This window comes from Mirounga leonina, unplaced genomic scaffold (assembly GCF_011800145.1).
Source record: "Mirounga leonina isolate KUSES-001 unplaced genomic scaffold, KU_Mleo_1.0 Mir_108, whole genome shotgun sequence".
Classification (NCBI taxonomy): domain Eukaryota; kingdom Metazoa; phylum Chordata; class Mammalia; order Carnivora; family Phocidae; genus Mirounga; species Mirounga leonina.
In genome coordinates, this window is record NW_023270237.1 from 5,371,837 (window position 1) to 5,384,412 (window position 12,576).

Sequence of the window (12,576 nt, forward strand, 5' to 3'; positions counted from 1 at the left end):
CGGAATGAAATCCCTGAAGCCTAAGAAGTTTTAATTTATTTTTTTCTCCCTCAGTTAGAAAAGCATCCATTTTAGGAATCAGAAATTTTCTGGTTCTTAAGTTGATTCTTTTCTTCCAACGCTGCACAGAGGATTCAATCACAAGCTCTGGCTCCTATCCCCGACTCCGTTAGCTGGGTTATGTATGCGTTCACGTTCCCTCGTTGGTAAAATAAGGATAGTGATGTGTATAGATCAGGGCGGTTGTTCCCAAACTGCGGGGTGCATCAGAATCACATGGAGGACGTGCTTTTTGTCTTAATTGATATATCATTCACATATAACATTGTGCACACTGGTTGATTTGATAATTCAAGTGCGTGCTGAAACACAGATTGTTGGGTCTCGGCCCCAAACTTTCTGAATGAGTAGGTCTGGGGTGGGGTCTGAGAAGGTGCATTGCTAACGAGTTCTCAGGTGCTGCTGCTGGACCAGAGACCCCTCTTTGAGAACCACTAGTTTAGGATATTGTAACTATTTCTCCTACTGAGAGTTGGTTTTATCTCTCCATGGCATTATAATCTCAGTGTAGATTATAAACACACACACACACACACACGTATATGATGTAGTTTTTGAACGTTTTGGTGAGGTTTGGTGGGGTCCGGGACTGATGGCTAAGAAAGAATTCTTGACACATCTTTGGTGCAGAATGGTGGTTTTATTAAAGCATGGGGACAGGACCCGTGGGCAGAAAGAGCGGCTGCCCCGGGATTGTGAGGGACAACTGATTATATACTTTGGGGTCGGAGGAAGTAAAGATAAGGGAAATTCCAAAAGGATTTTCATATGTTAAAGAAGACTCAAGATCCTGGAGGAATGTTATAATCGGCCTCTCTCGAGTATTTGTCAATGGGATGTAGGTTATAAGGAGATCTAATTTTATTTACATTTCCTTCTGCCTTTGTTCCCCACATCATATATGTTTACATACATAATATATATTTGAGCTATTTTGAGCTATACAGATATAGGTTTGTTTTTTGTTTTTAACTGACTCAGATATTCCCCAAATTACTTAAGTCTTTGCTATGTTGTGCTCTTGTGTGGGAATTATGAATAATATCTCTATTATGAAAATTATTTGAAGGTCACCTGGGTGGCTCAGTCAGTTAAGTGTCTGCCTTCAGCTCAGGTCATGATCCCAGGGTCCTGGAACCAGCCCTCATGGGGCTCCGTACCCAGTGGGGAGCCTGCTTCTCCCTCTGCCTCTCCATGCCACTTATGCGCTCTCTCTCAAAAATAAATAAATAAATAAAATCTTGAAAACGAAAATTATGTGAGCTATTTATTTGGAGTAAGAGTAGTATAGCATTAAACATCAGCTAAAGACCAACTTTCGTTGTCTTCAGAAATTAAGAAAAGAATGTCTGAAGTGCCCCCTCCAAATTGCACCTTTCGTCCTCTCAGGAATGCTATTTACCAGATTTTCTATATCATTGGGAATGCGAGGTGAAGTATTATCGTTATGGAAACAGAAAACAAATAAAGCAGAAGTAACTGAAGTATGTGCTGCTTATTTGTTCTTCTCCTCTCCTTTAACAGCTCTTGGAACTTCAAGTGATTGCACAATCTTGCCATGCATCTGGGTCACAGACCACAGACTCTCTGAGAGAAAGGGGGCCTAGCGAGGGCCATATGAGAGAACTAAGATTTATGAAGTACCTTCCCTGGGCCTGGCATTGTGCTGACTGGTGAGGGGCAGAACAGTGACCAAGATCCAGCCTTCAAGGAACTGAAAGTTCAGACAAGGGACCAGAAAATTATACTACTTCTGTGGTAAGCAGGATGAGACCTTCTGCATATGAATTCCACGGTTCGAGGTAGAACTTTCTTTTGTTTGTTGTAAGTGTACCAGCTCAAGTGTCAAGAGAGACTCTCTTACCCTGGCAAGTTAAGGACAGAATCATTTTTTATCCATATAATTCATTAACTTTTGTATCTTTTTAGCATTTACCTTTTCCAGACCAAGAGTATGGAAACTTTTTATATTTTTAAGTATGAAAATAAGCAATAGGTGCTGTTCATAATCCTCAAGTGTGATACATGAGTTTTCACCAACTAGATAGAAATTTGAAGATGGATGTTGTTTGCTTTCGGAGGCTGTTATCCTTGGTGATAGAAGACGAAACTGGTTGTTGAGGTTCAGTGGTTAGTCCTTGGCTAAATACCTGCGGGCCCAGGCCCCATGAGATTTCAGATTTAGATCAAGGAGCTGAAACCTCTGGTGCTTAGCCTTTTACTCTGAAAGAGAATCAAGAGAGAACATCCTGACCCTCAGGGAGATCTGTATACTTTCCTGACAATGGGATCCACTTACTCAATAATATTCCTTCTTTATTTCTAATCATGGAAACCATTTAGCTATTTGAGCTTTCTGTTACTTCGTTTTTTACAATGACATGTGTTCTTTGTTTAGCTTCATTTTCTCTCACAGGGCTTTGGTTTGAAATAGCTCAGGAAGGGGATTTCATGTCTTGTAGCTATCTAATTTAGAATCGCCTTTCATTTCTCACAGTAATTTTAGCATAATATGTTAATCAAAGTTGTCTTATTTGTTGCCTCTTCTTATTTCTCTGTTTTCACATGACTTTGTTCTTTTTTGTCTATCTCTTGCACAAAGAGCCAAATAAAAATCCCACAAAAAACATATAATTTGGACCAATTAAAATAACAAAAATGTTAGGACAATATGGTATTTATTTCTAAGCTTTCTGTACTAAAAATAATAATGCCTCAGATTTATGTTGCAACTCAAGACACTGTTGCAGACATTTATCTTCCTATTATTCTCAGGAGGGAGAAATGTTTATTACAATCCCAATTTCATACATGGAGTAAAGTGGTTTGTCTGGAGTTCCAAAGTTAGTGAGTGTGGAGGTAAGACAAAGGCCCCTGAGTTTCTTGATTCTCATCCTAGTATTCTGTGCAGTAGACTTTGTTGTTGTTAACGTAAGAATATGCTTTTATGACATAATAATAGACATTTAAAAGAAACATTGGTTATGGATTATGTTTTGTTTTATGTAGAAGCTCTCTATAGGTTTTCTTTAACAGTTTCAAGTGGACTTTGGCTTTAAGTTACTTTAGAAAATTGCAGATGGCATGAAATTCTATGCAGTGTTGGGGTATGGCATGACGATTGGCCCTCCTTGGCAGATGTACCAAATACCTCTGGGATTTTGTCTGTCGCACTTCCTTTTAGATTATTGAAATATTCACATGGAGTAAACCAAAGCTTATATGTGGCTTCCCAGAAGGTTGATAACTATCTTTTAAAATCAAGGGGTTATGTGGAAAGTTTGAACATGGCATGTCATAGGGCATTCACATTATATTAGAATCATAGAAAATGGTGGTCCAAAAACTTTCCTACTCATCATTCTGTCCTACCACAGGGCCTGTGAATTTCAATCTTCACTCTTTTGGGGTAAGAGATCTTTGCTACCATTAAAAATAAATGCTATCTGGTAAGGATGATGGATAAAAATAATAGTTAAGATTTTTGTATTAATTTGTCACCTTAAATTTCATCTCCTGCATGGGCTTTGAGGTAGGAGTTTGGATAGGAAAGGGATCTACAGTTGAGAGGCCAGAAGCACTGTGAACTCATTGAGCATTTGGGAGTTTAGAAGGCCAAGGGAAAGCTAGATGTGGAGTAAGCCATAATCATTCCCACATTGGTCCACCCTGCAGTAGTCACCGAAGGTCAAACGATTTATGAAATGGGACATGAGAGTCCAACAGAAGCTACCATGAATTTCTTTAACCTACCAGAAGCTAATAGATTGTAACTGATTTAATTTTGAAGAAATATAGTCTATTATTCTGTGTCATCATGGTGTGTAAGGACATTAAATAGTTAATAATGAAATGTAAGACAGTATAATACATAAAAAAACAGTGCTTTGACAAGACAGATATTTGTAAATAAACCTTGGTAAAACAGTCCCATCCTGCCCCCCCCCAATACAGCTTCTGCTCCATCTAAAGAATAGATCAATTCATTTTAATTCAGACATTTGGGGGATGTCCACTTTGTGCTGGAATACCAGGGCTTCAGACATGGGAAGTCACAGCGGCTGCTCAAACCTAGAGGCACATCCCAGGGTCTTATAAAGCAGATTATAACTGGAGAGATCAGGGCAACCTCTCCCAGAGAGAGATACAAAGTACAAGGGTAACATTCCTTTGGTTTTCTTTAATTTGTAAAGAAAATATTATCAGTGTTTGCTACGTTTGCAGTATACATTGAAAAGAAAAAAAAAAGAAAAACATAGTTCGACTAATCAGCATGAGAAAAGACGCTCAACATTATTATTATTATTCATCAGAAAAATGTAAATTTAAATAACAAGTTCTCACTTTTCAAATGCTAAAATGGCTAAAATTAAAAAGACAGGGGCACCTGGGTGGCTCAGTCGGTTAAAGGTATATTTCTTGATCTCATCTCAGGTCTTGATCTCAGGGTCGTGAGTTCTTGATCTCATCTCAGGTCTTGATCTCAGGGTCGTGAGTTCAAGCCCTGCATTGGGCTCCACACTGGGCCGGGAGCCTACTTAAAAAAAAATAATCAAAAATAAAAAGACTGATAATGCCAAGTATTCGTAAGGATGTGGAGCAATTGGGGCACTCACATATTTATTGTAATGACCAAAAAAATTCCACTCCAAGACTTACACATGAATGTTCCTACCAGCTTTATTCATAACAACCCAAACTATAAACCCCAAATGTTAATCAACAGGTAAACGGATGAAAAATTTTGGTATATCTTCATTCAATGGAATACTATTCAATAATAAAAAGTAATTAACTATTGAAACATGCAAAAAAATGGATGGATCTCAAAAACTAACAAAGTTAGACACAGAAGAGTACATACTATATGATTCCATTTCTCTGCAGAAACAAATGCAGTCAAAATCAATCTATAATGGTAAAAACAGATCAGTGGTTTCTTGGGACTGGCTATGGGGGGTTTGGGGGAATTGACTGCAAAAGAGCACAAGGGAATTTCCTGAGATGATGGAAATATTGTATATTTTGACTTGGGTGAGGGTACGTGGTTACATACATTTGTCAAAAATCATCAGCCTAGGGGCGCCTGGGTGGCTCAGTTGGTTAAGCGACTGCCTTCGGCTCGGGTCATGATCCTAGAGTCCCGGGATCGAGTCCCACATTGGGCTCCCTGCTCAGCAGGGAGTCTGCTTCTCCCTCTGACCCTCCTCCCTCTCCTGCTCTCTGTCTCTCATTCTCTCTCAAATAAATAAATAAAATCTTAAAAAAAAAAATCATCAGCCTATACACAGAAAGTGGTACATATTGTATAAAAATTATACTTCAAGTTGATTTAGAAAGAAAAAGACTCATCTCTTTATTATGATTTAGCACTAAAGTTATTTTTCACAAGATAATTCTTTCATGGAGGATCCAAATTAGTCTTAACATGGTGCCCAGCAGTGAGATAGGGAACATTTTTATAGCTTAGTGAAAAGTAGGGTACTAATATTGGGGAAGCTGTTCTAGCAACTGCTATGAGGTGATTCTTTTTCAGTCAGGCATTGTTTAAGCATTATGTCTCTAGATTCAGGCTGTCAGGATTTGAACCTTGCTCACAGCTGCTGGCTGAGTCACCTTGGGAAAGTTACTTAATTTCTCGAAGCATTAATTTTCTTATATATAAAATAGGAATAACAATGGTCTCCATTTTGTAATGTGTGCCGAGATTAAATAAGACAGTTTATGTAAAGAGCCTAGGATTCAGGAAATGCTTCATAACTATTAGTTATTCTTTCTGATATCACCCCTCACAGGAACATGGAGATCCGGAGAAGGGAGAACACAGTCTGTGGAGATACAAATTTGCTTTTTCCCTGGTTTTTGTTTTCTTTCATAATGTACGTAAGACTCTCATGAAAGGATTATTGTTCATTCCCAGGAAAAGGACAGAGACTAGGGACAGTGGGCTGAAACGGAGAGACTGAGCTAACAGAAACCACAAGGCTGAGTTTTGCAGCATTCTCTTTGCCCTCATGGTTTTGAGAGGCAGATGAATTTAATGGCAGGCGGCTGCTCTCCAGCCATTCCCCCAGCTCACCACAGCAGGTGGTTCGGGCCCACATCAGGCCCAGGTAAAGATAAAGCCCCACCAAATGTTACCTCATGCCCACATTTAAAATCACAAATCAAGGATCTGTGAATCATCTTGCATTCTGGTTTCAGGTTCTAGCATTACACTTAACCTCAAACTATCCAATACTTAAGATCCATTAACACAATCAATAGAGAATGGGGTGTATTTGAGGATAGGGTTGCGCTGTTAAATTTAAAAATGTGTCTGAGGAGTGCAGTCTTCCTCTGTCTTCTCTGCTTTTTGTTCAGGCATTTACAAATTCTGTTCAGATTCTTGAAGTGAAAGTGAGTAAGTGTATTTTTAAAATTTTCTGTGGAAAAAAAAGGATAATAAGTGAAAACATTCTGGAAGATTCATTTATTTAGAATATTTTCCCAGTAGCTCAGTGTGTGTGTGTGTGTGTGTGTGTGTGTGTGTATTAGACATTTTTATGGAGTTATTTGGCAGAATTTTAAAACTCTGGGGTATGAAAACTATCTGATTATTTTCTTTGCTTTGAAAAATCCAAGTCCTCAATACTTGAAGTCTTAAAATGAATGCATAATTACCTTATAAGCCATTGTTCACATTAGTTGGCAAAGGAGAAAAGCCAGGGAACCAACTTTGTTTAAATGGAATGAACTTCAACAATTAAATCCTTTCTGGGGTGTGTGCTTCCTGAATCCCCACGATGGCTGTGTTCCCAAGGCGATGTGGAAAGGCAGAGGGGTGTTGTAACACACCACCCATGAGAATGCAAATGTAAGTCTGAATATAAAATTAAAGACATCTGTAGGAATCATGAAAATGTGTGACTTAACATCTAGTGTCCCAAACCAAGTGAAACACCCAGGGCTTGGCAAACTGAGATAGTTAAGTGATAATGTGAAGGAGAAGGCCTGAGCTAGTCCAGATTAATCACCATGAGAAACTGATTAAGTTTGTTCCATTTTATCCCTCATTTAAGAATAGATTTTTCACATAAAAATATCCAGTTGGTTGACTGTTTCAAGCAATGTATATAAGTTTAGTTCTTCCTGATTATGATGTGATGGGTAGAACCTATAAGAAGTTTGAATCATTTCAATGTTTTCAGTAGAAAAAACACTAAACAGAATAACTAAATTTTGGGGGAAGCAATTTAGTTTACTGTAAAAAACACTAGACTGAGGTCTCTGGATACTTAGCAAAAGAACTTTGAGTAGATTTTACTAATAATTTTAGTTCTGCTGCTAATGTGCATGAACAAATCACAGTAACTCTCTGCATTGTTTGCTCTTCTTGAAAATAAGGGGGAGAGGTTTGGACTTGATGGTCTTAAGCTCTGTAATTCTCCCTGTCCAAACATAGGTGGAATTTTCAAGATATCTATGTACAGAGAGGTACCTTTCTTTAAACTTAATGACTTTAGTGTAGTATCTGTTTTTTCATTCATTAATTATGTGATACTTAAGATAAATAAAAGATATAAGGAATTAAATGGTAATCACATCATTATATAAACTGCTGGGTAAAGATGGTGGCTTTGATATCATTTCAATCCCTCGTGAATTTTTAGTTGATGGCATAAACTTACAATGACAAAGAGAGTATGACTGTCTCCACAAACTGAACAGTGAGAACCTACCTACAAATCACACGTAATAGACACTTCCTAGTTGGTCTCTTCTTTTTATGACCAGGCTTAGTTTGTATTTTGTTTCACAGCCAAGGGGAATCCATAGCAACAGCATTTGAGAAGCTTAAAAATAGATGCATGAGTGGGAATTGACAGTAAACCTGAGAAAGCCAAATCCTAAACTGATATTGGGAAAAGATGAGAACCAATTAGCTTTATACCACACAGTCCTGAAAAACCTCAACATTGGTGGCACCAGGGCTGGGGTTCGGGGTAGGGGTGGGAGGGATGGGAGAGGGGTTGAGAAAGGGGAAGCAGGGATTAGCTAAAGAAGACTGATTGGTAAGAAGCATTCAGATCCCAAGGCCCCCCATTGCCACCCCAACAGAGAACATGAGACAAGTAAAGAACCAGGGATAGAGCTTCCAAAATCTGAATTTAAAAAAAAAGCAGTAGGAGAGGAAATGGAGAAGAGAGAATCAACAAGAATGCTTCCCAGAATCAAAAGGCATGGGCCTTCCAAATTGAGAGGGCCCAAAGAGTTCTCAGCATGGTGGATTAAAAGAGATTCATACTAAGGAACAACACTACTGGAAGCTAGAAGACTGTGGGAAAAGGCCTTCAGAATTCAGAAGGAAATGATTTCTAAACTAGAATTTTATATCCAGCCAAACTATTAATGAAGTGTCAAGGCAAGACATTTTCAGACTCAGAACGTTTCTCTCCGAAAAATAATGTCTTAGAAGTTGTGGGGTGATATGTCCCACCAAAATAAATAAACAAATGAAGAAAGAGGAAGACATAGGATACAAAAACCAGGATGCACAGCTCAGGGAAAAGATGAAGGGACTCCCCAGGATGATGGTGAAGGGAGTTCCCCAAGTGACAACTGTACATCATGCTTAAAGTCCAGATTGGAACAATGTTGACTCAGAGGCATATATGTCAATATCTTTTCGACCTAAAAATGTCTGGGTGAGTCTGGCCCTATGCTTATCTGTACTATGCTTTCTTGGATCAAGTGCAGATAAAGTTTCATTTCTTCTCTTCCTGTATGGGTCACGTGAGGACACTTGTTCCCCTATATACACGTTCTGCTTGGACCTGCTCCTGAGAGCTAAAGGTTAACCAAGGTGAGATCAGAAGCAGCAAATACAGACCATATTCCTGCCTGATGTCCAGTACCTGGCCCATACTATGCCCTGCCAAATGTCCCAATTGTGTGAGCCCAGTGTTTCTTAGGACTCACTCCTGGCCTAGCTTGCTGTCTCCCCAAAGAGTTTTAGTAAACTCTCAGTGAAAATAAAGCCAGACTAAGACCCAGAATCATACAGTAAACATCCTTCTATAGATTCCTCTTATCCATTTAATATGTCATTTTAATGAAATTTATCTATGTTGATACATTTGGCTCTAATTCATTTATTTTCATAGCTTATATTCTATTGCTTGACTATACTATAATTTATTAATCTGTTCTTTTGTTGTTTGGACTTTTAGGTTGTTTACTATTGGGTGTCATTATAAACAACGCTTGTATGAATATTTTTGTGCATGTCTTCCAGTGAACGTGTAAAAGGGTTTCTCTTTGGTATTTGCTTAGAGAGGAATTGCTGGATTATGGCATTTGTGTGTAACTTAGTGGATATTTCCAAAACTTCCTAAGTAATTTTTTACCAAGTTTTGCTCCCACCAGCAATATATACAAGTTTCTGGTGCTTTATATTCTCACCAATATTTGGTCTTAGCAGACTTTTTGAAGTTTGCTAATTAAATGTATATAAAATGTTTTCTCATTATGGTTTTCATTTTCAGGTGACCAGTGAGGTTAAACATCTTTTCAAGTTCATTGGCCATTTGGGATTCCTATTCTATGACTTGCCTTTTCACACCTTTTGCACATTTTTCTATTTAAATACTCATCTTTTTCCCTGGATTTGAGGAAGTAATTTATATATTCTGGATAATAATCCTTTGTTGATTATAGGTATTATTATTATTTTTTAAAGACTTTATTTATTTATTTGACACAGAGAGAGAGAGAGCACAAGTAGGCAGAGCGGCAGGCAGAGGGAGAGGGAGAAGCAGATTCCCTGCTGAGCAGGGAGCCCGATGTCGGGCTCCATCCCAGGACCCTGGGATCATGACCCGAGCTGAAGGCAGACGTTTAACTGACTGAGCCACTCAGGCGCCCCATTATAGGTATTCTAAATATCTTTACCCAGAGTGTGGCCTACCTCTTCACTTTTATTATAGTGTCTTGTTTTTGGTAAACTTAAAAAAATTAAAGTGTAACGGGGGCGCCTGGGTGGCTCAGTCGGTTAAGTGTCTGCCTTCAGCCCACGTCATGATCCCAGGGTCCTGGGATCGAGCCCCTCATCAGGCTCCCTGCTCGGTGGGAAGCCTGCTTCTCCCTCTCCCACTCCCCCTGCTTGTGTTCCCTCTCTCGCTGTGTCTCTCTCTGCCAAATAAATAAATAAATAAAATCTTAAAAAAAAAAATTAAAGTGTAGGGATGCCTGAGTGGCTCAGGTCATGATCCCAGGGTCCTGGGTTCAAGTCCTGCATCTGGCTCCCTGCTATGCGGGGAGCCTGCTTCTCCTTCTGCCTGCCGTTCCTCCTGCTTGTGCTTGCTCTCTGTCTCTCTCTGCCTCTCTCTCTGACAAATAAATAAATAAAATCTTTAAAAAACATTAAAGTATAAGAGACACATATATAAAGATATAGTTCAATAAATTTTTACAAATAAATATACCATATAAATATACATATAAATATATTATATACCTTGATGCATTTTTAGAATGTGGCTGAATCATTGAATATTTTCCTTTATGGTTTGTGTTTTGTGATTTAAGAAATCTTTCCCGGGGCACCTGGGTGGCTCAGACAGTTAAGCGTCTGCCTTCGGCTTGGGTCATGATCCCACGGTCCTGGGATCGAGCCCCACGTTGGGCTCCCTGCTGAGCAGGGAGCGTGCTTCTCCTTCTCACTCTGCCTGCTGCTTCCCCTGCTTGTACACTCTCCCTCTCTGTCAAAAATAAATAAAATGTTTAAAAAAAAAAAAGAAATCCTTCCCTATCTCAATAACATAAACACATTCTCTTATTTTTCTTCTAAACATTTTAAAGTTTTGGGGCGCCTGGGTGGCTCAGTCATTGGGCGTCTGCCTTCAGCTCAGGTCATGATCTCAGGGTCCTGGGATCAAGCCCCGCATCGGGCTCCCTGCTCTGCGGGAGGCCTGCTTCTCCCTCTCCCACTCCCACTGCTTGTGTTCCCTCTCTAGCTATCTCTCTCTCTGTGTCAAATAAATAAATAAAATCTTTAAAAAAAAATAAAAAAATAAACATTTTAAAGTTTTATTTTTTTACATTTCATGGACCTGGAATGTGTGTGTATGTGAGTGTGTGTGTATAGTTTGAAGTAGTGATCTAGGTTTTGTTTTTGTTTTTTTTACCATATGGATAACCATTTGTTCAAGCACTCTTGATTGGCCATTTTTACTCTCTAATCTACAAATCCACCGTTTTCGTACATCAAGATTCCATATGTGTGTGAACCTAATTTTGAGGTACCCCACTGTGTTCCACAAGTCTCTCTACTTAGCTTTCCACCAACACCCATTATCTTTTTTTTTTTTTTAAAGATTTTATTTATTTGACAGAGCACAAGCAGAGGGAGAGAGAGGGAGAAGCAGGCTCCCCGCCGAGCAAGGAGCCCGATGTGGGACTCGATCCCAGGACCCTGGCATCATGACCTGGGCCGAAGGCAGCTGCTTAACTGACTGAGCCACCCAGGCGTCCCCAACACCCATTATCTTAATTACTGTAAATTTACTATAAGATTTAATATTAAGAGCAAAAATTGCTCCATGTTTTGTACCATAAGCTCCCCGCTGGGCACTGAAGTATGAAAGCATTCAGCTGATTCTGCAAACCCAGGGTGGTGAGGAAGAAACTGCACCAGACTTGCGGTCACAAGGGTCTGGCCTCAGTGTTGCCTTATCTGGGCATTTGATTTGGGGCAGGTCACACTTCTGTCTGGGCCTCAGCCTTTCCATCTTAAAACATGTAAATTCGACTGGCTCCATGAGGTTCCTTCCCATCCTTCTGACTCCATCAGACCTGTTTTTCTAGATTTCCAAGAACCAATCCCCTGTGCCCAATAAAGAGCAATATGTTGTGGAATTCACCACCGGGAAAGAATGACTCCAAGCTCCAAGCTTTGGTTCTTGTGCCTGAAGACTAAACTAGATTATGTTTTTTTTTTTCTTTCTTTTAAAATCTTCTCAGATCTTGTCAACTACCTAAGCTCAGAAGAGAACAACTACCATTGATTTCTCATAAATGGCTCATCTAACAACTACCATTGATTTCTCATAAATGGCTCATCTATTTAATTTTTTTCTAAAGCAACTTGGTTTACAAGTTTAGTTGGTTTCATTGGGACTGTAAAAATACCTCTTCCTCTTTCAGAATGGATTATTTTGAGTAATGATATAAATGAAAATCAGCGTGTAGTTTTATCTTGGTTATTTTGAACTAGAACCACCAGAAGAAATGTTCCTGCCCTTATAAAGCAAGTTAGTTCTATAGTGACATGCTGTAATGAGTGTGCTTTATTTTAAGATCTATATTCGTTCATTTACATTAACAAAATAAATACTTGTTGGAGGGAGGATGTAATTATTCTTGGTACTGAAGACTTACAATTTTTTTTTTAAATTTTTATTTATTTATTTGACAGAGAGAGACACAGTGAGAGAGGGAACACAAGCAGGGGGAATGGGAGAGCGAGAAGCAGGC

The 12,576-nt window shown here is 39.0% G+C and overlaps 1 long non-coding RNA gene across 1 annotated transcript in view; it reads left to right on the forward strand.

The window, feature by feature from the left end:
- The first annotated feature begins 1,329 nt into the window (after positions 1–1,329).
- Positions 1,330–12,576, forward strand: part of LOC118019704 — a 43,894-nt gene continuing 32,647 nt past the window's right edge. Inside the window, exon 1 of the long non-coding RNA XR_004681724.1 lies at positions 1,330–1,818. This is a non-coding gene — a long non-coding RNA (uncharacterized LOC118019704). The remainder of the gene's footprint in view (positions 1,819–12,576) is intronic.